Source organism: Diceros bicornis, assembly GCF_020826845.1.
Source record: "Diceros bicornis minor isolate mBicDic1 chromosome 39 unlocalized genomic scaffold, mDicBic1.mat.cur SUPER_39_unloc_1, whole genome shotgun sequence".
Classification (NCBI taxonomy): domain Eukaryota; kingdom Metazoa; phylum Chordata; class Mammalia; order Perissodactyla; family Rhinocerotidae; genus Diceros; species Diceros bicornis.
In genome coordinates this window covers 733,811-761,613 of record NW_026690915.1, presented here as the reverse complement: position 1 = coordinate 761,613, position 27,803 = coordinate 733,811, and the positions used below count along the sequence as shown (strand labels likewise).

At 41.2% G+C, this 27,803-nt stretch overlaps 1 long non-coding RNA gene across 3 annotated transcripts in view; it reads left to right on the top strand.

Annotated features, from left to right (window-relative positions):
• The window catches only part of LOC131402278 (uncharacterized), a 38,134-nt gene extending 18,382 nt beyond the window's left edge, over window positions 1-19,752 (top strand). For 2 of the 3 annotated variants that reach the window (XR_009218484.1, XR_009218483.1), the window contains 2 exons: window positions 11,968-12,081; window positions 13,228-13,425. This is a non-coding gene — a long non-coding RNA (uncharacterized LOC131402278). Of the gene's footprint in view, window positions 1-11,967; window positions 12,082-13,227; window positions 13,426-19,535 lie in introns of those variants that run through there. The other variant, XR_009218485.1, reaches the window with a different exon arrangement.
• The last annotated feature ends 8,051 nt before the right edge of the window (window positions 19,753-27,803 follow it).

Genomic DNA, 27,803 nt, shown 5'->3' with positions numbered 1-27,803 from the left:
GGAGGGCAGGGGGAAAGAGAGACTAGGGAGGCTGATGAGAGAATATAGCAGGCCTGCATCTCTGCTAGGGAGGGAACCAGCAGCCCAAATTCCACGAGGGCTGCAGAAAAATGAGACCTCTTTCAATACAAATTTGAGATCTAAAAGTAGTTTATTCTGAGTGGAACAAGTTTACCTATGGTTTCAAAAGTTGGAGAGGAGACTCTAGGGGTCAAGTCTTGGTTGTTTGAGATTCAAATAAGGTAGGAGAGACTGGAATATGGCCAGGTTTCCAAGAAAGTGGGGCTAACAGCAAACAAGCCTCAGGGAGAGGCCGTGTGTCAGTGTTGCAGTCAGCAGGCCCAGCTGAGCCTGAATTTAGTCCAGCCCAGGCTCCAGATGTGAGTGTAGAAGCCTCCAGATAATTCCAGTCACCTGTGTTCCACATCACCCCATGATATTCAGACTGAGGTCCCTGACATTGCAGAGCAGAGACAAGCCACCTGCCCTGTGCCCTGTCCAAATTCCTGACCCGCAGAAGCCATGAGCATAACAAAAAGTTGTCGATTGTTGTTTTACACCACTAAATTCAGGTTAGCTATTACAAGCAATAGAAAACCAGAATAGCCATGGTGATTGGTTTGGCTGATGAAAGGAGATTAGCCATTCCAGATTTTAAGAGAGGAATGGCTGGAGCACAGGCCTGAAGACAGACCAGCATGGCCCATGTCTAGGGAACTGTTGGTCACTCCAGCTGAAGGAGTGGCTCATGTGGCAGAGTATAGCACCACTGCAGGCCAGGGGAACACATTCAGGGGCTACAGGGGTCTTTTTCTTATCCCTCCACACCCAGCACATGAACAGCCCCTCGATCCTGCTTTGTGCTGGCCCAGCCACACCAAGAGCAAAGATTCTGCTGTTACTGGTATTTATAAAAAGGAGACATGGTAGGGGAGCAGAGTGACAGGGGTAGGATCGTCATTTTAAGATACCTCCCTTAAATTCTTTTCAATGAAATGTAAATTTGAATTATGGAAAAGCCATCCATCAGAGTTCTTTTTTCAAACTTGGCTTTCTGGCCTTGTTGAACATTTACCTATTAATTATCTTGATATACCAGGCTACAAATAACGGGAACACTGTCTCGAACTGCCTTAAACAATAAACACATTTTTGTTTATTTCTGGAAGTCCGGGAGTAAAGCAGGCCCTGGGATTGGTTGATACTGCCCTTCACTTTTGTCATCAAAGACCCAGGTCCTTTCTGTTTCCCTGCTCTGTCATCTTCAGTGCTGACCTCATCCTTAGGCCAGGAACAAGATGGTGGCAGCGGTGTTCTTATGGACTGAGTTGTGTCCCTGCAGAATTCATATGTTGAAGCCTGAACCCCCAATGTGATGGTATTTGGAGATGGGCCCTTAGTGGGTAACTAAGGTTAGATGAGGTTATGAGGGTCAGGCCCTCGTGATGGGATTAGTGCCCTTATGAGAAGAGACCTGAGAGAGCTCTCCTCCTCTCTCTGCCCTGTGAGGACACAACAAGAAGGCAGCCGTCTGCAAGCTAGGAAGTGGGCCCTCACCAGGAACCAAGCCAGCCAGCGCCTTGATCTTAGACTTGATCAGTTCCTTATGGCTCATCTTCCCTTTTATTCTCTTAAACTTATATTTCTCACCTTTTGAAGAGCAGTTGTTGAGCTATTGGTGATAGGCTTCTAGAAAAACGAAACTTATTTTAAGGTGGGATTTGATAAGGAACATTTGAGCTTGATAACTGAGTGGGAAAGCTTCCATTCAGTGATGGCTTTTGTGAGGGAATCTGTGCAGATAGGCCAAGCAGATAAGAAAAACTCAAAAAGCAATAAGTGAGACCTTGATATGTTTTCTTGTGCTTTTGTACTGAATCTCACTATTTTGAGTCCCAGTTAGGAGACTTACAGTATTACTTTAACCTACAAGAGAGATGTGAGGAGCACTTCTGAACACCTTGTGTTTAATGGCCTTCAACTAGTTGTCTAACTTTTTTCTATTTTCCTTTGTCAGTGTAAATTCATTTTAATTTGCTTGTCATTTTTGTGGACTGGAAGTGTGTTTGAATCTGCTGCTTAAAACAATGCTAGATTCGTTTTCTTTAGTGCAGTGATTCTCAGATATATTCCAGTAGAATTCTCCTGCTATTGAGTCAAGTGGTCTTTTCCAATTTTTAGGAAAATAAATCTTTGTAATTTTGAGAACTTCCTCAAAATTATTTTAATAAAACTTTGGTTACCTGCTATAGCTTGCCTACTGGAAGAGAAAATGAATGAGAGTACCAAATGAATAATAATGAAAAATGTGAAATCAGCTGATCCTGTTAGGTTTGATAGATTGGTTTTTCATCATGGGTATTTGTGTTAGTGGTTTGATTTTTATATTGTATACATATATTCATTGTCCGCTAGTAAAAATGTTCCTAATTTGTGTGATGAAATGACGTATATCAGTACTTCATGATATTTTACAGAAAGTTCTAAGAATTCCAGGTGTTCTGCCACCTTAAACATTGAAAAGCACTACTTTCTAGGATAATTGAATCCCTAAAAGAATTTCCAGTGCTGGGTCTGGGATTGATGGTGCTTGCTGATCAGATGTTATATATTACATGGATGTATGCTGGACATGGTTGTTTTGGAGCATTATTACATCTGTAATCATGGGCACAGCTGAAACTGGTTTCTGCTGTTTTGAAAGGTGTACTTACCTGGAATTGGGGATGTGCTTGTCTTACATCCCCTGAACTTCCACACTGAGGAGAAGCCTTTTCACCTGGCTCCCAGGGTCTACCCAGGAGGGCATTATTTCCTAGCTTGCATCCCGCCTGCCTTTCCTCCCGGTTAATCCCCTTTATTCATTCATAATGATGGTTTGTTATCATTCACTTTCTTGTTTCTTTTGGCTTCCTTTTAGCAGCTTCTTAGGTGAATGAGCATTTGAATAATAAATTGATTCAGCTTCTTCATTTTAATACAGTATTGGCCCTCTGAAGGAGCCAGCAGAAAACCAGCACAATTTTGTCAGTAATTCTGTCTTTGATTTCTACCATACTCACATAGCAGGAGGCAATCATTAATAGCCAAGTGTTCAGTCTCCTTCCTGCTGGTGCCCTCCCAGGGTCCTGCCACTCCCATCTCATTGTCATCATGGAGGTGGGCCCCGAACACTGAGTCAGAACCCAGGGAGGGACCTGCCCTACAGGTCTGAGCTCTCCCTCAGTGGAGGGTGACTGCCCTAGACCCCATTCCCATTCATCAGAGTTAATTGGCTTCTAAGGAGACTCACTTATCCCAGAGAAGTGACATACTAACTTATTTCAGAGTCTGAACGTTGCCTGAGCCCTCAGTAAGCCCATCCACCATCCCATCATGCCTTCTGATTTGCCTTCTCCCTGGATCCCCTCACGTAGCATAATCTTTGCCAGCCCAGTCTGGTCCTCCTTGTCTCTTCTCTTACAGACGCACGTACACCCGCACCGGCACATACACACATGTGGAGACAGACGGAGAGACGTGTAACAGCAAAAGTCTGGTGTTTTGTTTTATGATCCTCTGTTAGTCCTTAAGCTCCAGCAAAGATGATTCTACCCTGAAAATATCAGATGCCCTTTTACAAAAAGCGCCCTCTAGAGTTTAATTATAGAACCAATTATGATAATGTCTAATAAAAAAATTTATTATGTTCATAGTATTCTTTAAATTTAGTCAAAATACAAGGCCTGATTGTATTACATTTCTGAAAGGTGTCGGGGGAAGAGGAGGAATCTCCCTCAGTCCTTTTCCTTAAGGTTCTTATGGCTGGCCAAATAACAAGACAGGTTAGCAGGAGAAAATAATACCAAGTTTAATAACATGTATACATGGGAGAAAGCAGGGACACTGCGTTTATCAACACAGTAGCAGAGATTCTCGTCTTAAATACCATGTCCAACCAAAGACAAGGAGGATGTTGGGGGCGGGGGTGTTAGTTACAGGAGATTATCACTAAAGCACTATAAACAAGAGTAAGGTTTATTATGCAGTTTTAAGGCCTCACCTTCTACATTGATAAGTCTCTAGAAATGAGGTCATCCCCTCTCTTCCCAATACAGAGAGGGAGATACCTTTACAAATGGAGACTTCCCTTGTAAATGATTGTCTGGTAACTCCTCGCAGGGCCATCTAGAGCATGTGGCCAGAGAGACAGAGCTTCCGATAAGATGGGCTTGTTGGTGCCTTTTCTATTGTAACCTCTATCCTACATTATCTTTATAGCAGTCATGATAATAACTCCTTCCTGAAACAGATCTTTTGTTTTAAATTCTTTAGGCAGTTTGGGAGGGGAAACTCAAATATTCTTCCTGAGTTCTCTGAGTCCTTATTGTCTTCAGCTCGAAATAATCCGCATACCAGAGTGGTGCTTCCTGGGGTAGCTTGCCCTGAGCACCATCAAAGGCATAAAGTTGTACGATAAGACATTTACCCTCCATGTTCTTTTTTGCAGCAGATATTTAAAGCTAGGTCACTTTAGGTGACTGGCTCCATAAATCCGTTGTGTGCACCTCAGATTGGAGGGTGCAGCCAGCACCCTAATGACAACACCCCACTGGCGACACATCTGTGCTGATTTAAAGGAAATCCAGGGAGCAAGAGTAAATGTTTCCAGTGTTCACCTTCCCAGCAAAGAGGATTTTTATCAACTCAGGTGTTGTTTGGGATCCACAGACCTATCAAAGAGCAAATTAAGAACACATCCATTTCAGGGCCGGCCCCGTGGCTTGGCGGTTAAGTGCTCATGCTCCGCTGCTGGTGGCCTGGGTTTGGATCCCGGTTGCGCACCGACGCACCGCTTCTCTGGCCATGCTGAGGCCGTGTCCCACGTACAGCAACTAGAGGGATGTGCATCTATGACATGCAACTATCTACTGGGGCTTTGGGGTAAAAAATAAATAATAAAAAACAAAAAAGAACACATCCATTTCATAAAGGAACCATCCTTTATGCAGCCATCGCTAATGACTCGGCTGCTAAAATCTCATTATGGGTTCAGGCTGGTTATCTCTGTTTAAGGGTAGAGGGAAACACCCTATTATAAATTCTCTCAGGCCTCCCAGCACCTCAGTAAGCAACTTAAAAAAAAAAAAAGGAAAGGTGATATGGGAGAAGGAGTAGTTCTGAAAATTAAAATGGAACAGAATGATGTTTTGAAGCCAAAGAGGGGGAAAAGGCAAGGGTTTTGCTTGTGAGGCCTCTGCTACAATAAAGAGGACCTTAACGCAGACGGACCATACCCTACAAAATGCAGCCCATAATTCAAGCTGTCAGCTTAATCACGCTGTTTCCAGGTATAGAGAAGGAGCCCTTGTTTCCAGGGCTAAACAGAGAGCCTTGTTTGCTGACCCCTAGTCTGCAGCCTGCCGCTGCAGACCGCCCCGCTCTGTTGGCCTTTGTGTTGCTGTCCCCTCCTTCCCTCATTTTTGGCATTGTGTTCCCTTCAAGTGGCCCCCTGGAAGGGACCACCCAGGGGGCTGCACAATGGGGACCAAGGGAGCCACCAAAACATAGGTTTTGTAAGACAGCCCGTTAAAAGAAAAATACTCTTTAACTATGTATGTGTTTGTCCTTTCTACAACTGTTTTGTGTGGCAAACAAAACCCCGTATACAGACTTCACTGTGGCCGCACATACAGCTGTTCCAGCCATCGGGTGTCAGGCTTGAGATAGTTCCTCCCAGTTTATTTTCCCAGGGCACTAATTCTCGATGTGGTTTATATTTACATGTTTGGATTTATGGTCAGGAAACTTGATATCAGAGTAAACAAATTGCACTGGCTTTATGAAACTATTTTATCAATAGTCTTCAGAATTGGTGGCATTGCTCTTGGGTGAAACTTGTCTGTAATGCTACTTAACAAAAGCTAGCAGCCGGAATTCAGTTCTCAATAGCCATTTACACCTCTGTAAAAGGATTAGCTCTCGCCAATTGTTACACTGTTTAAATCTTAATTTGCATCTTTATGGAGGTAGGGCTTCTACAGACCTCTCTGGTTCTCTGTTGTATTTGTGTACCTGTGGGTGGGAGGTCACTGGAGGTTTTCTCTTATTGGTGAAGGTGCTAAATTGCTTCAGGATGACCAGTAAGCTACACAAATTGAATTAGCATATCAGGGTTTGACTGACAACAGCCCGCTTTGGCTCGTTAGTTATATTTTGTAGCAGTTGTGGTCTTTAAGTGTTGGGTGCATGAATGCATTCTGTTACTTCTGTTTAAACTTAACAATTCTCATGGGTCTTAGGAGGATTTTAAATGTTGTTGATTGTAATCAACAAATTTCCTTGGGAATTAAATGTGAAAAACAGAACCAGAACGTGATCAAGTGATGGTTTTATTTATTTATTTTTTTAATAGAGATAAAATATGCAACTAAGACTTTATTTATTTATTTATTTATTGGTGAGGAAGATTGTTCCTGAGCTAACATCTGTGCCAGTCTTCGTCTGTGTTGTATGTGGGATGCCACCACAGCATGGCTTGATGAGCGGTGTGTAGGTCCGTACCCGGGATCAGAACCTGAGAACCCTGGGCTGCCGAAGCAGAGCGCTCCAACTTAACTACTATGCCACCGGGCCAGCCCCAAAGTGATGGTTTTAAAAGTAATCTTTTCTATCCAGGCCATGTGTTCTTAGTTTAAAGATCAAAACCTTCTTATGTTTTGGAAGGAGTGTAGGGTCAAACCCATGAGAAGGAAGAAGTTGAGTGTGCAGGCCAGTGTTCTGCAGGCACTGGAATGGGAAGCAAAGGCCGGTCGTGTTGCCCTTTGCCCACTGTTCTGTATATGGGATGTTCCTAAACCCCACACTCAGAACTACAGACCACCTCTGCAGATGATGCCTTTTTGTTGTTGCTCATTTAGCAATACAATTTCCTTCCCCAAAACGTTGTTCTGGATGTGACCAACTATGGTGCTTTATTATTCTTCAGTCTCATTAAAAATACAGTAAATGTATAAAACTTTTTAAAAGTAACATTATATTATGTAAATTATGAAGTAAACTCATTACTAGTTATGGGCAGTGATTACCACACCATTTTGAGACTGTTGTTCCCTAGAGAAAATAAAACCTGAAAGTCATGCCTTTAGTGCTGCAACTGAAACATGTCCACTCTGATAGAACACCCACGGGAATGTGTGGAAGTTACCTGGTGGGGTTAAGGAAAAGTTTATTTTCTACAGCCCTAATACAGGGTCATTTTTGCCAAAAAGTAATTCTCAGTTTGCAGTACTGAAAGGAAAAGCATGGCACTTTTTCTCTCTTCCTTGCTTCCAAAAAATATTGTACCTTCCTTTGAGTGTTCCCATTAGCCTGGAGTGGAGTTGTTTTCTTTTAAATTCTCTCTTAAATTCTGTATGACTGAAAGATGAAAATGAAGCTAGAAAGCAATTACTTTAAATTTGGCCAAAAAAATTTATTTATTATCTGCCTGCACTGTTGGGTAAAATAAAATATACCTCTTTAAAGTGCCTTTTGTGCTTCTAGAGATTACTTGTCATCCATCACGTTTGTCCACTTGCTGGAGTTCACAGAGACAAACTGATGGTAAGGCCCAGTGTGTTAGTGCCAGGCCCGTCTACATATTCCCCAGGAAGGACTGGGCATGGGCTGGTCAGACTGATGCCCCTCCAGCTGGAATTATTTTGATGGGAATGCAAATAGAAGACATGAAAGAAATTGAGGTCTTGAATTCTAGGATAGTGTTTTTTATAACACATAGTCTTTAATCTTTAGCTTCATAGTGTTTGAATTCTTTAATAGAGGTTTTTTCAGCAAAGGACTGATGAATATTTTGTAAGCTAAAGTCAGGTATCACGTGGAGAAATAACTACTAGAAACCCTCAGCACAGACCAACTTGTCTTTTAGCCAGAGAAGGTTCTGAATTAATCTAGAGTAGACCATAAGCTCTGTGCAGACAGTACTTGTGGCCGTCTTATTGATCGCTCCTTGCCAAGCCATGGACGCCATGGAAGCCCTGGACTGGTCTAACAGCAACCGTATAAAAACATACTGTAAAAATAGGTGTCATGGATTTCTCTAATCTAGGTTTAAATCTTGGCCTGTCATTCAACTCGTGATGTTAAGTATGTCTTCAGTATTGTGCTGAGTGCAACATGAAACTTCAAGTAAGATAAAAATTCAGAAGTCCAGTTGTTGTTCTCAACAAGCTTTTGGTCTTGTTGAGAAGACTAGACAGACATGACATAACTAGAGAACAGTACAATGTAGGATGTGGTCTGTATTGTGCTAAAGGAATTCAGGGATAAGAAAGATCCCTGTGAATGAGGTAGTCAGAGAAGCTCCTAGACAAGTATGAGAAGAGCTAGTCTAAGTAAGCCTGATATTTGGATTGATCAAATTGGAAAAGAACAAAGGTTATCTGGCATCTGTCCTGACTGGACAATCAGGTATTATTTAGCACTGGCATACCATGGTGGGGGGGTGGGGGATACAGGCAACAAAGGGTGCATTGTCTGTAGAGCATTTATAAACAGTAATAAAACCACTAAAACTGTTTTCTCTTATCACCATTCCTAAGAATGGCAGAGATAAAATACTCCTCCCTGGAGGGAGGCTGCTGCCACCCGAACACCCTGCCTATACCCCACTGTGGTACCCCAGCATTGGTGAGCGTCTGCTGACTTCCGCCATTGTACCAGCATTTCAGAGGAGGTGCAAAAACATCAAGCCCTGGTCCTTGCTCAGGGTCTACCACCTGGGGTGGGAGGTGAGACTAGAGGCAGTCTAAGCTGGAGACCCCAAGCCTGCAGACCAGCTCTGTTTGTCCAGCATAGTATTTAACCTCCTTTTGAATTAGCTGCCAGATTTTTAAATTTGGGAGATGTCACATAAAAATAAAACTAGCAATTGTGAATTTCCAGCTTCTCTTGAAAACTAGGAAGATCGACGTCACTGAGACACATTCCACTGCGGGAGCTGGGAGTGACTGGCCCTTTGAGTGAGGCACACACCCCAGTTTTTCGCGAGCCCACCCCACCAGCTGTAGGCGCTTGACTTCCCCCCAGCTGAGCCGTGAATGACTGTTCTCCCTCTCTGCCACCCCCACCACTGCTCTCCCACTTACACACTCTTACCCTGCCATCTAGAGCACAAGTTCAGTCTCCTGGCTGTGGTCTGGGTCTCGTGTCTGTCCCCTCACCAACTGCATCTGTGCACGGCTGCCAGGCTAACCCTCTCAAAAACACTGCTTTCAAGAAACCAGCCATAGCTCAGAAATCCGCAAGATTTATTACTATTTTCTCACCCGAGTTTCATATTGAATTTTATTTCCCATTACTATCTTATCACCACAAACAGCAACCCCCACCTGGCCAGACTTGTGTCCTTGCTGGTCCCGACACCCCTCCTACCATGGCATTTCCTCTCACCTTTGCCTGTGCCGCCCCTTAGCTTAAAGGGTCATCTCCCCTTCTGTCTAAATCTTGCCCAGCTGAAGTTCCTCCTCCATAGTCAAGCCCTTGTGATGCCAAGGAGCTCTCTGTCTCTCTACTGCCTCACAACTCCTGATTGCCTTCCCAGTGATTATGTGCTCTCCTTTGCTGCTCTGAAATTGGCTTACCTCCGATGGGCCTGTCTTCCTTTTCTTAAGGGCAGGTGTTATTTTGTGAATTGAGTGGTGACGAGATAAAGCCTTCCAGGAAGAATTAGGAACCAGATTTTGCCAAAGGAAAAAGAAGTATTATAGGTACTGTAAGTCATATAGGCCAGGAGTCTGGAAGGTTTTTTGTTTGTTTGTTTTTTAATTTATTTTTTAAATTATTTTATTGAGGTCATATTGGCATATAACATTGTATAAATTTCAGGTACACAATATCATATATCAGTTTCTGTATAGATTGCTTTGTGTTCACCACCAATAGTCTAGTTTTTATCTGTGACCATACATATGTGTCCCTTTACTCCTTTCACTCTCCGCCTACTCCCTTCCCCTCTGGTAACCAGTAATCTGTTCTCCGTATCCACGTGTTTATCTTCCACATATGAGTGAAATCATACGGTGTTTATCTTTCTCTGTCTGGCTTATTTTGCCTGGTATAATACCCTCAAGGTCCATCTATTTTGTCACAAATGGCATGATTTTGTCTTTTTTTATGGCTGAGTAGTATTCCACTGTATCTATATACCATGTCTTCTTTATCCATTCATCCGTTGATGGGCACTTGGGTTGCTTCCATGTCTTGGCTGTTGTGAATATTGCTGTGATGAACATAGGGATGCATAAATCTCTTTGAATTGTTGCTTTCATGTTTTTGGATGAACACTCAGTAGTGGGATATATGGATCATATGGTATTTCTATTTTTAATTTTATAAGAAATCTCCATACTGTTTTCCATAGTGGCTGCACCAGTTTGCATTTGCACCAGTTATGTATGAGGGTTCCCTTTTCTCCACATCCTCTCCAATATTTGTTATTTCTTGTCTTGTTAATTATAGCCATTCTGGTGGATGTAAGGTGAAATCGCATTGTAGTTTTGATTTGCATTTCCCTGATAATTAGTGATGTTGAACATCTTGTCATATGCCTGTTGGCCATTCATGAACAAAATGAAAAAACAACCCACCAACTAGGAGAAAATATTTGCAAATCATATATCCAACAGGGGGTTAATTTCCAAAATATATAAAGAACTCATACAACTCAACAACAAAAAACGAAACAACCCGATCAAAAAATGGAAGGTTTTTGGCAGCAGAGCTCAGAGGTGAAGGATCCAACACAGGATGTGGCCCAGAAGGACTAAGAATCTTAGGCTTAGAGTTTAGACAAGAGCTTGAGACACGGCAAGGAACTGGAGCGCCCATAGGGTGGCCTAGGGTCCAGAATAGGGCTTGAATGGGGCGGGGGGGACGGACATGACACGACATTTGTATTTCCTGCCCAGGATAAAAGCCTGCTTCAGAGTCAGGGTGCCTGAGCCTACACTTGTCACTCACCCTCTAATAGACAAACAGAGCACATCTCTTTCATCCTTTTGATATTAGGCACATGGCCATCAAGTGGATCCAGTAACTTAACCCACTGTTGTACTAACTACAAGTTAGTAAGATGTTGCTAATTAACACATTGCTTTACAAGTTGCTTCATTTTCTTTTTGGAGTACATGTTGAATATTCCCAACTACGTATGTCATCAGCTTCTTTAAAGTAGAAATACTGTTTTGTCTTTGATGTCTTCTCCTATAGCTTTTTAGAATCATGCTTTCCCCCAAATAGACATGTTTTTAAAGGAAGTTTCTAATCAGTCTCTTTGGAAGCTACTATGATACCGTGACAGACCTAACCTAAAACAGTGGCCAAATTGTTAGACTAGACCAGTCCCCCAGTAGACTGGAAATAGATAATGAAGGCTAAATCCCTCTTTCCCTCCCTTCCTCTTCTTACTAAAAATAAAGAAAATTGTATTGCAGTGGGATCTGAATGGAGAAATAATAGTCATTTTTCTGCGTTCAGAAATAGAGGACATAACCAGTATCCAGCCAGCAGTTTTCAATTTCTTAGCAGTGACGATTTAAGTAAATTTCACATGAGTTGTGGAGATCTAACTTTGTTATGATTGACAATAGAAAATTAGCCTTTTCTGCTGTTAAGATTATCTAGCATTCCTATCAGTCAGGTGGAATGTGGAATGAGATTGCATAGCTGTCGATTTGAAGGTCATTAAAGTCTTCAAAGGGTTAAAAGTTACTTCCACTGATGGATTTAAAACTGCCACATACACACAAACAAGGTTTTCAAAATGCCCCATTTTACATCTTTGTCGAGAGATAGTCTGGTTGCTGCATTTTTGTGTCTAGATTATATTACAAATATGTCAATAAACCACGAAGAACCTCCGTAGACTCTAGAAGCTGGGCCATCTGTGCTTAAATAAACATCTCATGCAGCACCTGTTTTATTTTATAGGCTCTATAATCACAGTGACATTCTGAAAGAAGACCTTGAAGCCTGTGGAACAGCTGTCCTTCACCAGCCTCCGAGACTCTTACCTGGAGGTGGCAGCCATGAAAAGCAAGTCAGGTATTATTGGGATGAAATTGCTGCTGTGGAAGGATGGCCATTCTTGTTCCCAGATGCTTCCAAATGAAAACAAAACACTAGTCCACACGGTCACCACTGGGATAGACACTTGTAGTTGTCAGTTTAACTGTTTCATGGACTTGACCATTAACTTCTTTGTAAATGTATTTGTTTCTAATTGTTAATTGGATATATCCACTCAATCCCTACTCATAACAACGTTTTAAGGGCTTACTTGGGGGGAGGGAGCACAGGTAGCCTTCATCTGGTATATTAGCATACCTTCGTGAACAACCCAGGATATAATCTAGTCTAGCCACCCCCCTAGAGGGATGTCATTGGCAAGTCCAAACCCCAGATGGATTCCTCAATTTCCAAGGTCATGCTGGTGATACAGGCCCCCAATCTAGAAGATACAGGCCCCCAATCTGCAAGTATGGTCTCTGGACCAGCAGCATCAACAAGACCTGGGAACACGTTTTCCCCACCCAGGCCTCACTGAATCAGGAATCTGGGGGTAAGACCCAGCCATCTGGGTTTTATTGAGCCCTTAAGGGAACTACCCTCACTCAGGTTTGAGAGCCACCACTTCAAGGATATCCCTTAAAGGCCATAAAGCTAGGATGAGAGAGAGAGGGGGTTAATTATTTGCAGGGTAGTTGGCACATGTGAACCATGATTCTTGTACATCCTTCCTGAGTCAATCAGAAATCTGTTCTCTACCCTCTACCCACCTTTTAGGTAGTGTGGGTTTCTTTTCATGGCCTCAGAAGCTTTGTGGCATCTGAGTGACTTATTGAGGTCATAGAATTACATATGTGTAATTTGTGTAATGGTTTGTCCAGCGTTGGCACCTGGTCGGTGCCTAATTCATGTTGCATAATTGTTGCCAGTGACCTAACTCTGATTTTTATTTTGGGGACTGACTATATTTCCTTTTATTAAAATATATCCCCACTATTTACTAGCAGAGAACAAATTATTTCTCGAGCATGGTCAGCAGATGAGTGTCTGTGAAAGCCCACCTGAAAGGACCTTGTTTCGCTGAGTGAGAGGGGCTTTGGGTCTGGTTATCTTATATCTAACATCGTTTTCTCTACCTTCAGTGTGCCACATAGGCTGTTTTATGTTAATGATTTTCTTCAGAGTAGAATTCAGCATAAATCCCATGAAGGCGTGAGAAGTCAAGATGATGGTTTCTAAAAGGGCCTTGTCACAAGAAGACTTGGCCAATCATATGTTCCATTTAACAGAGCACAAGATGAGGTTCACAAGTCCTGAATGTGTATACATTACCTTCTGCATCTGTACTAGTGATCTCCAAACTGTGGAAAATGCTGGAAATGACCTTCCGGGTCAGTAACTTTTCAACCTGAAGCAGTAAAGGGCAATGCAAGAAAATCCTCTTTCCTGTTTTTTTTTTTTTTTTTTTTTTTTGTGAGGAAGATCAGCCCTGAGCTAACATTCATGCCAATCCTCCTCTTTTTGCTGAGGAAGACCAGCTCTGAGCTAACATGTATTGCCAATCCTCCTCCTTTTTTTTCCCCAAAGCCCCAGTAGATAGTTGTATGTCATAGTTGCACATCCTTCTAGTTGCTGTATGTGGGACAAGGCCTCAGCATGGCCGTTCAAGCGGTACGTCAGTGGGCGCCAGGATCCGAACCTGGGCGGCCAGTAGCGGAGCGCGCGCACTTAACCACTAACCCAGGGGGCCGGCTCCCCCTCTTTCCTGTTGTTTTATCATGCAAAATAAAAAACAGCAGTCTCAAATACTCCTTTACAAGGCGGTGGAAGAAGCTGTCTGGGGCGGAGTCTTTCTGCACTCTGTAGGTCATTTGGTGATTATGTGTTGTGAGGCTCTGTAACCAGGCCCCTGTTTCTTTCTCACTGCTTTTTGTATCTGTTGATATACTATTTTGCATAAACCACAGTTGTGGTATGTGGCGTAGAAAGCATATATGCATTTATAATTCTCTGTGCAAACTGACTTGTTAGACTAAATGATTCATTGTGTGACTCTCTTAACCTACGCTGCCAAACTGTGATTGTGGGTGATGAGATAAAATATCTACATCTACTAGACTAGACATTTGTATAGTTTCTCAACATGCATAAGAGAGCATTGATTTCCATTATGAAAGATTGCATTTTGCATGACTGTTGGTCTACAGTTATGTATAAATCAGCTTTCCCTAAGAAATGATCCTTCTTTATGACCAACACAAATTTTAAAATTAATATCTGGAGGCTGCAAGACTGCTTCTTTACCACAATCATTTTTTTAAGCCAGATAAAGAAGTCAGGAATGGTTACTAATGTCAGTGTTATGTTCTGTTACGATTAGGATTGCCCTTTTATGCCGCATTGTGTGTTGTGACTGGGGGTGCTGTTTAATGCACACTGATTGTCACTGGTTCACTGTCTAGCCTTGGAAAAAGTGCCAAGTGTTTATATGACCTTTGAGAGATAAGCAGTGAGGTCTTTAAATACAGATTCTTTCTAACGAGTTTTATTTATTTATTTATTTTTGCTGAAGAAGATTAGCCCTGAGCTAACATCTGTTGCCAGTCTTCCTCTTTTTTTGCTTGAGGAAGTTTAGCCCTGAGCTAACATCTGTGCTAATCCTCCTCTATTTTGTATGTGGGTCACTGCCACAGCATGGCTGATGAGTGAGTGGTGTGGATTCACACCTGGGATCCGAACCCGTGAAGCAGGGCTGCCAAAGTAGAGCACGCCAAACTCAACCACTAGGTCACCAGGCCAGCCCCTCTAACAAGTTTTAATCATGGCATCGGGCTCCTTGCTGCTCTTCTTGCTCTAGCCACCCTCTGTGCCCCTCAGCACCCAGGAATTATTTTGGGCACTCCCCTAAGTGATATATTCCCATCTGCTTTGAGATCTCCCCTGGACCAAAGCAGTCAACTGGTCAACTTGATAAACTATTTCAGAAACACAGATTTGGAGAGAATGATCTACTTTTGTTCCTTAATTGTTAATGACACTGATGTCATTAGAATTCTAAGCCAGGCAGAGTAGGAAGGCTCTAATGGGTTATGAACTCCTTAAAGCCTGTTGAAGAGAACTGTGTTTGGTGTGGCGGCAGCCCTGCTTGTGCCCCGACCCAACCATGGCTGTCGAGGTCTATCTCTTTACTATAATCTCATCTGCAAAATGGGATACCTGCCCCACAGCGTACTCTAAAAGATAGTGAGAAGACTTCTGAATTCCTGCTCACAAAGTGAAGCATCTTAAAAGGAAAAAGAACAAAATCGTTCCTATCATCATTATTGATTTTTGTTATATCAGGGATTAAGTGTTCAAAGACCTTCATATGAAAAGTTTACTGTTATTAGGTGGAAGACCAAGTTGTTATTTTAGACAATCGTGAATTATTAAAATATAATGCATTTCATTTGGGGTAATTGATAAAAAATTTGTTCATTATTGCCTTCTGGAAAACATATTTTAACATAAAAATGATTACTTAAGTAATTTTATCGTATATGAAATCCATATTGAGAGTACTCATTATTTTATTTTTTTTCCAGGTGCAACTAATTAATTGTCTCTTGTTAGTGGCTACTTTCAGATACAGTTGCCCAATTGTGCTCTCAAACTCATGCTGAAAAATTGAGTCAGCTTTATATTATTTGGATTACAGTATGTAAAAACCTCTTTATTTTATTCTGCCTATTATGTTCAGAATAAAATTCAGGGTACTTACTATTTTGTCTGCATTTAAAACTTTGGTCAAGTTACCAATCTGTTGTAAATCAGTTGTAATTAGGAAATGTTGGTACATTTACTTAAATTGCAGTTTTCTGATTGGAAGCCATTCCAAGTGTATGAAGTTAATTATAGACTGTTTAAAGTCTATTCTTTTATTATCTTTTTAATTAAAGGAGTATATAATTTAGCTGACATTGAACTTTGTTTTTTCTCTGTGGCATTGATGTTATAAATTTTTCAATGTAAAGTAGACGAAAGAGAAAAAAAAAACTCCTTTAAATCCTTTGTACCTTGGGCCGGCCCAGTGGCACAAGCGGTTAAGTGCTCGCGCTCCTCTGTGGCAGCCCGGGGTTCGCTGGCCAGGATCCCGGGCGCACACCAGCGCACCGCTTGTCAGGCCATGCTGTGGCGGCGTCCCATATAAAGTAGAGGAAGATGGGCACGGGTGTTAGCCCAGGGCCAGTCTTCCTCAGCAAAAAAGAGGAGGATTGGCATTGGATGTTAGCTCAGGGCTGGTCTTCCTCACACACACACAAAAAAATCCTTTGTACCACTTTGCAAATTTTCTGATTTGGTGTGTTTATGTAGAAACATGGGCAAGACTCCATGCAAGGAGAGCCATGGCTGTTGTACTCCTCACCCAATTTGTCCTGAAATCAATCTGCACGAAAGCCTGGTTTTGTGCTGTAAGTGTTGGCTTAACTGTTCAGAAGTCACAGACTCTAGATGCTGTACCTCCTTCCATAGCTCATTTGCTATTTGACCCCATGCAAGTCAATTAATGGGTTTTGTCCTTTTGTGAGGTATGTATAATAATTATAGGAAACCTTAGCTAGTTCTTTCATACCAGAGCCCAAAGTATGGTTACAGTTGGTGGGGACATTAGTAGCCTCTTGCCTTGGCTTTGCCTCTGCAGAAGTCACGTGTATCAGTCACCAGCGAGACGGTCTCTGATAATTCAGTCCATCCCAACTACTTGAACTAACTTAATTCACCCTACTTCAACTTGTTTCCAAGTTTAACTCAACCTAAGTAAGCATCTTTTCAGACCAGAAGCACAATTGATTTACTCATTATGAGAAATGTAACGGCTGAATGGACTAGAATTTGCTGGTAGCCTGTGATTGCATTTTCCCGGTAGGGAAATCTCTTGTGAAACCAAATGTAGAAAAAGGTTGCTTCATTTACATAGAAACAGAACAAAGGAATTGGGTGGCATTATGACATTGGTGAGGTCTAGACAGAACCAAGAAAGGCAAGTTGCTGAAGGGGCTTTCTACCAAACCAGCCAGAAACCTTAGAATCCTTCTGGGAAGTTTTTAAATAAGTTCAAGGATTCCGATGACCCATCCCACTTTATTCAACTCTTGGGAAAAACTAGAGTTAGGTCAGGCAAAGATTATAACAATTAAGATTTATTAAAGAAGGTTCTGAATTGTACCTAGACTTACTTTTTTTCCAAATATTTTCTTATGAAAATTCCAAACATACAGAAAAGTAAAAGGAACTGTGTAATGAGCATCCATATACCCACCACCCAGAATCTACCATTGACATTTGATTGCACTCCCATATGTCTGTCTCTTCATATTTCCATCCATCCATCAGTCACAATCTCTTATTTTTATGCATTTCCAAGTAAGTTGCAGACATTAGTACACTGTTTTTTAACTTTTTACTTTGAAATTTTTAAAACATTCACAAAAGCCACTATAATAACATAATGAAGTCCCATGTACCCCTCACCCAGATCCACCAGTTGTCAACATTTTGCTAGTCTTGTTTTATCTTTCCCTCATCCACACTTTTTTCTTTGAGTAGTTTAAAAGAGACAACATATTTTACTTATAAATACTCACAAATACTTATATCTCTAACATATAAGGATATAATACATTACCATTTAACAAGATTCTTTACTTTATCTGATACCTATTTCTTGTGAGTTTGTCTTGATTATCTCAAAAAAGTCATTTTACATTTGCTTTGTTTGTATCAGGATCGAAATGCTATCACCTGTAAACTGCTGGTTCAATCCAGATACATGATTATACTCCAGCCCAGTTATTTTGGCAAGACAACGTCATAGGTGGTGCTTGTACTTCTTCTTTTTTTTTTTTTGTGAGGAAGATCAGCCCTGAGCTAACATCCGATGCCAATCCTCCTCCTTTTTTTTTTTTTTTTTTTTGCTGAGGAAGATTGGCCTTGAGCTAACATCCATGCCCATCTTCCTCTACTTTATATGGGATGCCGCCACAGCATGGCTTGACAAGCGGTGCGTTGGTGCACGCTCGGGATCCGAACCTGCGAACCCCAGGCCACCAAAGCGGAGTGCGCGCATTTAACTGCTGCGCCACCGGGCTGCCCCAGTGCTTGTACTTCTTATTACACCCCCTCAGGCCGCATGTGATATCTGGTTGTCATGTTGTTAGGAAGACTGCTCTGTGGGTTTGAACATTGATAGACTGATGCTTCAGTATAAAGTTTACTGTTATGCAGTTTCCACAAAATTATGATCATTTCCTAGATGCATTCATTAATTTGGACTTACAAAATGGTGACTTTTCTAATTTGTTAATTTCTTCTGCATTTATTAGTTGGAAGAACTTTTCCCATCAACTACTTGTTAATTGTAAAATGCATTTTTTGACCACAAAGGCAGGATAAATGCTTGATTCTATCCCTTTACTTACCAATTTTCAGAATATCAAGTTGTTGCCCTAGCAGCCTCCAAAGGTTTGTTTATTTGTTTATATTTTTAATTTTGGTGAAACACACATAACATAAAATTTACCATCTTAACCATTTTTGAGTGTACAGCTCAGTACTGTTAAGTACATTCACATTGTTCTGCAACAGATCTCTAGAACTTTTTCATCTTACAAAACTGAAACTCTGTATCCATTAAATAGCTCTCCATTTCTCCCTCTCCCAGCAACTAGCATCACCATTCTGCTTTCTGTTTCTGTGAATGTGACTGCTCTAGGTGTCTTATGTAAGTGGAATCATAAAGTATTTGTCTTTTTGTGACTAGCTTATTTTACTTAGCATAGTGTCCTTAAGATTCATCCATGTTGTAGAATGTGACGGGATTTCCTTCCTTTTTGAGGCTGAATCCAAAGACTTTTTATTATTTTTAAAACTTTTTATTATTTATTTTTTAAATGAACTTGTAGATTTTTATATATTTGCTGTGTTTAAGTCCATTGCACTCATTGTTCTTTTTGGTGCTCATTTTAAAAAATTTCATAGTAAGTATATAACAGGAATCAACTGTTGTTGAGATGGAAATGTGATTTGTTTCTCTTAACTACACTTAAGAGGAGGCTGACTATCTGTGCAGTGATTTGAAACCATGGCCGCGCATTAGAATCGCTCTGTGAGCCTTAAAAAATCCAAATGGCTGGACCACACCTCAGGCCAATTTTACTAGACTCTGTAGGGGTGGTATTAGGCACCTGAATTTTGCAAACCTCCCCAGGTAGTTCCAGTATGCAGCCAAAGTTGAGAATGCTCATCTAGCAATGAAATCATAACCAAAATAAAATTAAAAAAGAAATACCAAGACTCTGGAAATTCCCTTAGTCCAGAATATATTAGGTTCTAGACTTTTCTGGATGAACTGTCTTTTACCAACTTGATTAAGGGGCCTTTGAAAATATGGGAATCTCATAAGTAACCCAGTACTACAAATTTCTAATGTGTCTCCTATTTCTGTGTTACAGATCTGAACAAGCGTCAGCCTCAGGCTTGTTGAGGGCACAGTTGGGTCAGCACATGGCCACCTTGAAAGAACGTGATAATTCTATCACAGAAGAGGTAGCTAAGAAGTCTGAAGTTTTCCTAGTCAAAAACGTGGACCAGAGGACAGGGGTTAGTAATTTTTATTTTTTTTAATAAGTTTCAAGATGTACAAATTATTCATTTAAGGAAATAGTCATGTTCTTAACAATGGTTAACATAGTTGAAAAAAGATTAAATAATAGTGAGGGTTTATGGTTGGTTTTAACTTTCTGCTCTCAGGCCTTTTGCATAGTGTTTTATGTAGGAATCTCAACTCCTTACGTAAAGTTGATTCAGGTTTTGGAGCTAACCTAATTAAGCATATCTACCCCAGCATTTTCCAAGGAACTTAGAAGCCTCTTGTAGCATCCTGGTTTTCTTTCTCCACTCCATCGAGACCCGGGAAACAGAGCCGTCTTCCGTGGCTGGTGTGTGGGCTGGGGGCGAGAAGGTCCAAGGGAGTGGAGCCTTGCTGTGCCGGGTCCAGCCTAGGCTAAGGAGTTGGTGTTTATTGAGTAGATTCTGAAAAGCCGGTAGAGCTTTGCGAGCGGGGCTGTAATAAGGTCTCTGCTGCGCCTTGGGGAGTTCTGTCTGCTTGGAGTGGGACTGAGACGGGGAGGAGCGAGCCCTGCTGTGGGTCAGACAAGACAGCAAGGGGCCTGACTCAGGAGCTGGCACAGAGGGGAGTGTGAGCTGCTGAAGAGACCAGGGAACCGATGGAGCAGACTCCCAAGGAAGGCAGGAGGGGCTCCCACCCAGGAGCCCAGATTTAGAGCGTTCCCGTCGTGGTCCTTGTCATTCCCTGGAGAAGCCATATATTCAGAGAGATGGCCTTTCCTTTCCTAAATTTAATGTCTTGTGCACGTGTCTAGTTTCATGTATGTTTTCTCCTCCTTATATGTAATATAGGGTTTTCTGGCTTTGATGCTTTTTATTTTTATCGTGCGCAAAGTTCGAGGATTCTGCATGTGCCCCTCCCGGAGGCGCGGCTTGCCATCTCTGCACTGAAGTCACACACCTGTGTGGCTGTGCGGTCCAGAGCCTCGGCCATCACCCCTCAAGCCTCTCAGAGCACCTTCAGTCCTTCTCAAGCCCCCCTTTCTTTGCCCCTTTGATTAAAAGAGAGTAGAAGTGCTTTTTTAAGCATTTCAAACATACAGAGAGTGATAAAATGAACCCAGGAATCCCATGCCTACCAGCCCAGACTCACATGTGTCGTTACCATTGCACCCTATTTATCTCAGACCTGCTCCTCATCTTCCTTCTCCTCATCTTCCCACCCCTCCTCCTTTTCCCCCTCCCTCTTGGCTTCTCTCTCTCCCCCTTTCACGCACCTTCCCTCCCTTCTTCTGCTCTTTCTCTCCTCTTCTTCTCCCCTCCTTTTCTCCTTCTCCTCCTCTCCCTCCTCTAACCTCCTTCCTCCCCAATTTCTTTCTCCTGAAATAAATTATTATGGAGATACAGCCCCTGTGCGCTTCTCCTCAAGCCCATGCCCCTTTTCAGAGGTAATCTTGTGCTATCCTTCCCACACATATTTTCATTTCACTGCACTTCCTGTGACTCAATAAATAACCTATAGTTTTGTTTTGTTTGAGGTATGATACCAGTTGTGTGAATGTTCTTTGAGAAAGAACCATGTTCTTGAGGAAAAACCTGTGTTTTTTAGATCTGTTCCACACCTATTGATAAATGTAGATCTTTTTTTTTTTTCTTTCTTTTTTTTTTTAGGTCAGGAAGATTAGCCCTGAGCTAACATCTGTTGCCAATCCTCCTCTTTTTACTGAGGAAGATTGGCCCTGGGCTAACATCCATGCGCATCTTCCTCTACTTTATATGTAGGATGCCTGCCACAGCATGGCTTGATGCACCTGCCATGCACATGTCCACGCCTGGGATCCCAACTTGTAAACCCTGGGCCGCTGAAGCGGAGCAGGGGAACTTAACCACTCTGCCACTGGGCTGGCCCAATAAATGTAGATCCTAAGAAGGATTTGTTTTCCGGTTTTGTTGTCCATTTTATCTAGTACCATTTTGTAACAACATTGTATTCCATTCTTGTTCACTCAAGTAGGTCACATCTCAGCCGTGTCAAGGGTGAAGTAAGTAGTGGTCTACTGCCCTTTCCTATCTAGTCATCTTTTTTTAAAAAGGTGTCGTTTATATTAGAAAACGTATTCCCACTTCCAGACAACCAATCCACTCATAATTTTTCAAATAATAACTCCATTATTTTTTTTTTAAAGGATCTCTCAGTGTTGCTTGGTTTTTTTTTTTTTTTAATTTTATTTATTTATTTTTTCCCCCAAAACCCCAGTAGATAGTTGTGTCATAGTTGCACATCCTTCCAGTTGCTGTATGTGGGACGCGGCCTCAGCATGGCCGGAGAAGCAGTGCGTCGGTGCGCGCCCAGGATCCGAACCCTGGGCCGCCAGCAGCGGAGCGCGCGCACCCAACCGCCAAGCCACGGGGCCGGCCCAATAACTCCATTATTAATGAGAAGGGGCTGCCCAATTAATAACTTATGAATCAAGTGCTATTCTGCCTCCCCTCGTAGGTTTTTTGTTCCCTTTTAAATCATCCTGATCTCATCTTAGTGACAATCATAAAAATTACCAATAAATTAATCACAAAATCTGTCCTTAAAAATCGAAGTAAGCAGGCAGTTTCTGAAATGGTTAGGTTGTGACTGAAGAAATGCACAGCTGTAAAGAACAATGTTACCAAAATGACGTGGGCAGGGCAAGCCTTGCGAACTTTAGAACAAAATGCTTTTGTGAGTTCTAGGACTGTTTTGATTTACATGTCATGCTTTTACTATTAGCAAAATCAAGTATCTTTGGTTGTTTCCCTGTATTGAAACAATATACACCTTTAGTAAATAGCATGAGTTACATATTTCTCTGTAGATAAAAATCTTAAAAATAAGAGATTTTCAAATTTTAAGAAAGTTCTACTAAAAATTACTTGGCTAAGAGTCTAATGAAGCTCAGAAATATTTACTTTGATCTCTTGGGTAAATGGCTAATTAAACAGTCACATGTAAATGATGTTTACCTGTGGGTCCCCTTGCTGTCAGCTAGAGTCAATCCTGTCTCTTGAGTAAATACATCATTAAAGCCGCTGAAACTCGGATTATGTCCCCTTGAGACCAGATAAGATCCACAGCACCCGCATACCCTATTAGGCAATTACATAATTGAGCTGCAGGCTTTTAAATCAGAAAAATTTATAATTACTTTTATGTGGGAAAAAAAATGAGTTGGGTGCTTCATTAAAACACAAAGTGCCTTAATACTCCTTCTCTCCTAAGTGATGTCTGTTTCCACCCAGGAGAACTTCTCCAGGGAAAGCAGAGTGGCTTACTGGTGGCACTCATAGAGTGCCCCCACCACACATACCAGAAAGACACATGACTAGTCACAGAAATCCCTTCATCTCTCCCTAAGGATCGACTGTTCCCTTGATCTTCTCTCTTGAATACTCATTTGCTGGCTCATATGAATACTTTCCGCTTTCTTTTAATTGCTGCACAGATAAAAGAGTTTATTTCTTTTAAACACTGTAGACAGCAGCGTTATTGAAAAAAGCCCCTACAGAAGAGTGTGACGATAGTTCGGCTGTTCACAGTAATGAATCATCTTGCAGCTTGCCATCTATTCTGAATGACAGTAGTGGAATAAAGGAAGCTGAACCCACTCTATGGCTCAACAGTGTTCTTACAAGGGAACAAGGTAACTGTTGTTAAAGGGTCTGTCCACAGCAAAAACGCATTCAGAGTCAACACAAACACCCTTTCTCAAGGTGTACCTATAAAATAAAGCAGACTCAAGAACACTTCTAATTTTAATATGTATAATATGTTATTTGTTTTATACCACCTTCCAATAAATATATGCTTTCATTTAGTCTAACAGGAATAGGAAACCTAATTGTAGATCTGCTGTCCTGCTGAATTTCCAATAAAATAAGTTTTTATAAATTGAAATCTTAACAGAACTAACAGCACTTGGCAGTAGATAATTATTATCATCCCACAAAGATGAAGATGATTCTATGAAAATGAGTCCATCAAGTACTTCACATAGAGTACTGTGAAGTTTTTGATATCACTTAATAGAATTTACTCATAATTGGTAAACATTCTTTTTAATTATAATAGAACCTTTTATAAGTTTAAACAGATGATTAAGAATCAGTTTATGCCCCCCAAAACTTAATAACCAATTTTTAGTATCCAGAAATTTTGATTATTATTTTTTTTTAAAGATTTTATTTATTTATTTTCTTCCCCCCAAAGCCCCAGTAGATAGTTGTCTGTCATAGCTGTACATCCTTCTAGTTGCTGTATGTGGGACGCGGCCTCAGCATGGCCGGAGAAGCGATGCATCGGTGCTGCGCCCAGAATCCGAACCCCGGGCCGCCAGCAGCGGAGCGTGCGCACTTAACCGCTAAGCCCTGGGGCCGGCCCGAAAATTGTGATTATTTTAACGTTATTGTTAAGACATGCCAATAAACCGCTATAATGTATTCCCAGGAGAGCTATGAGTTGCTCAGGATATATTCAGAAGCTGATACACATGCACAGGACTTGAGGCTCGCTTGTTTTAAGCCCCAGTCAAATTTGATAGATGTCAGGCTAAATCATTTTGCATGAAAGCAACATAGAGATACCTTAGTTTTAGAATAGGTTTCTTTTTAGGAACAGTACTATTCCAGACAAGAAATAAACTAAGCAAAGAAAGGAGGTGGGGAAGCAGTGAAAATAAAAGGAATGGCAGTTAAGAAAAAAAAAAAGCAAAGGCCTATTCCGTAAATATAACCTTGAAATACACTTTTATTATCGTGTGTTTGATTTTTAGACGTTTCAAGTGGCTGCGGAGACGAGAGCAAGGAAGAGAGCGTGGCAGCAAAGATTCCAATCACAGGTAAAGTTATGGTTGCCTCAGAGTTTCAAACACAGGATTCAACCTTGTTTTATAATCAGAACATTCTAGGTTAGTGGTGTGTGGACTCTGCTAAGAGCAAGTATATTCAACTACTACGTGCTGGAGGGGACGATGAATTGTAAGAGCATGACGTGTGCGCTTACATTAGCATAAACTGAGGTGGAAAATAACCATGCCTATTGAATTCTTCATGATCATGCTACACAGTTACACGTGTGAGCACCCCATCACATAGCCTTTCAGCACCTGCGTCTGTGTGACAAGGTCAGTCTCCGTGGGGAACACCAGTCATTGTGTGGCCAACTACAGCTGTTTCTGATTTTACTCTTTTCTTTCCTGTGATAATTGAATGTGTCTCATTAAAATAAGAGCAGGAAAAAAAAATGCCAGACAAGAAGCTTGCTTGTGCCTCAGTTACAAAGCCCATGTGATAATTTAAAAATTTTAGCAGTAACGTTTCATCAAGACCTATTAAGATTTCTGCACATGTATTACGCTTGTTTAGCTGGAATCTGAATATCATTACGTTTTTAGTTTTAGAATATCAACAGCAGCAATGAGTATTCTGAACAGAGTTCTATTTGTCATACGTCTAAATTTACTAGGATCTTATTTTGTAAAGTGGTACACTACTTCATTATAAATTCAAAGGTCTGACTTTAAATATTTATACAAGTAACCACACCACTGCACTGCGGTACTGAGGCACGCTTCTGCATATGTGGTCGTTTTGTTGTTTATAAGCAGAAAAGAATGGCTTTCTTTTATGACAATACGATTCATAGCCTGATGATTAATTTTTTAAACTCATGTTTCTGTGATGAACTCTGGTTTTGAAAAAAGAGTTTATAGTAGAGCAATTATTGTATATATTCTGCATCAGATAATATTTCATTCCGAAATACAGAGGTTTTCTTTTCTTTTAAACATTTTCCCAGTGATGTGTTTATTGCATTTTTATTCTTCATTTTGAGAAAACTCTGGTAGCGTTCCCTCTTTATTTTTTTGTTAGTAGAAGTGTAGATGATCCCAAATTGCAGATAATCAAGAAGTCATTTGGAAACTTTTCTCTTGCATTTACCTTTGAATGCAGAAGTATCTAATGACCTCTGAATTTATTTCAGTTAAAATTATAAAGACTTATTGGAGAGAAACCAGGAAGTGATCTCGTTGCCCATTCTTGCTTCTCTTTTCGGTATTCTTTCCAGTCATTCCCTGCTGTGAGCAGATGACTGTCCTCAAAATTAGTGCAAACGTTATTTTCTCATAGACTTTCTTTATAAGAGAAGAGATAGTTAAGTACTGGAGTTTCAAATCTTTCTTTTTTTCTTGCAGAAAGAGGTGTGATGTGCCTAGAAATAATAAGGGCTATTTACCATTAAGATTTTTAAAGAAATTTTAATTCCAACAACCTGCCATCAGTCAATTAATAGTTGGCAGTTTTAAAAAAATGCTTTGTGGGGCCAGCCCGGTGGCGTAGTGGTTAAGTTTGCACGCTCTGCTTTGGCGGCCCGGGGTTCATGGGGTCAGATCCTGGGCGCAGACCTACACCCTGCTCATCAAGCCATGCTATGGAGGCATCCTACATACAAAATAGAGGAAGATTGAGAAAGATGTTAGCTCAGAGACAATCTTCCTCAAACAAAAAGAGGAAGATTGGCAACAGATGTTAGCTCAGGGCCAATCTTCCTCACCAAAAAAAAAAAAGAAAGAAATAAAGAAAAAAATGCTTTGTGCCTGTTGCATGCCAAAGTTTTAGACATATAAAATAACTTGGGAGATATAAAAATAAACTTTCAAAGCCGTTTACTTTGAGCATTTCCATTCTGTCCTCGCCACCATACTCTCTTTCTTCTTTGCTCCCCACCCACTGGACTTCCCATGAAATTAATGTTTGAGGGCCTCATGTGCCTTGACTCTTTAATGCTGTTGTCATGTCTGTCATTGAAACTACTTTGATCTCTAAGTTCTTTTTTCCCCAGTTTTTTAAATTGAGATATAATTGACATATAACATTGTATTAGTTTAATCTCAAGTTCTTGACCATTATCTTTTTATTAAATCTTTGTGTCTTTGGCATAATTATTGGAGATTTGGCCTTGGTAGAGTAAAGCAGGTATATAGTTTGATTTAAGATAGAGTCTGGGGCCAGCCCAGTGGCGCAAGTGGTTAAGTACGCGCGCTCCACTGTGGCAGTCCAGGGTTCTCAGGTTCAGATACCGGGAGTGTACCGACGCACTGCTTGTCAAGCCATGCTGTGGCAGCATCCCATATAAAGTAGAGGAAGATGGGCACGGATGTTAGCTCAGGGCCAATCTTCCTCAGCAAAAAAAAGAGAAGGATTGGCATGGGATGTTAGCTCAGGGCTGAGCTTCCTCACAAAGAAAAAGAAAAAAAGATAGACTCTGCCTCCCCCTTTATAATAGTTTTATTGAGACTTTCCTGTTTTATGGGCTGCATTCCTTCTAGAATATTCCAAAGAAAAGGAATATTCCAGAGGCTGTTCTCAGGGTTGAGGGGATTTGCAATTGAGCCTGGGCTTTGGCATCAGCCGTCAGTGTCAGCATTTTACTCCCTGCTCTATTTCTCCACCTCTCTGAGCCTCTGTACTGGGAAAGCAAACATACCACCTGGCAAGATGGTCTTAAAGTTTACATGAGATCGTGTGTGTGCAAGTGCCAGGCGTGTACTACACACTCAATACATGTAAGCTGCGATTTATAATAATAATATTCATGTGAATGTTAGTAGTAGTATTGATCTTCTGCACTGGCCCCACAGTCCCCAGTTTTTCAAACCAATGCCATCTAGTTAAAAGGAATCTCACAAAGCAAACTCAAAGAGGAAAAGAAGCAGGGGGCTGGGGGTACAGTGCCACAGAAAGCATAATCCTGAGACGAGTCTTGGAAAGGCATCTGTTTATTACAGTAACATTGGTTTATAACATTGTAAAAATTTCAGGTGTACATCATTGTACTTCTACTTCTGCATGGACTACATCATGTTCACCACCAAAATACTAATTACAGCCCATCACCACACACATGTACCGAATTATCCCTTTCACCCTCCTCCCTCCCCCCTTCCCCTCTGGTAACCACCAATCCAATCTCTGTCCCTATGTGTTTGTTTATTGTTGTTATTATCTACTACTTAATGAAGGAAATCATACGGTATTTGACCTTCTCCCTCTGACTTATTTCACTTTGCATTATACCCTCAATGTCCATCCATGTTGTCACAAATGCCTGGATTTCATCCTTT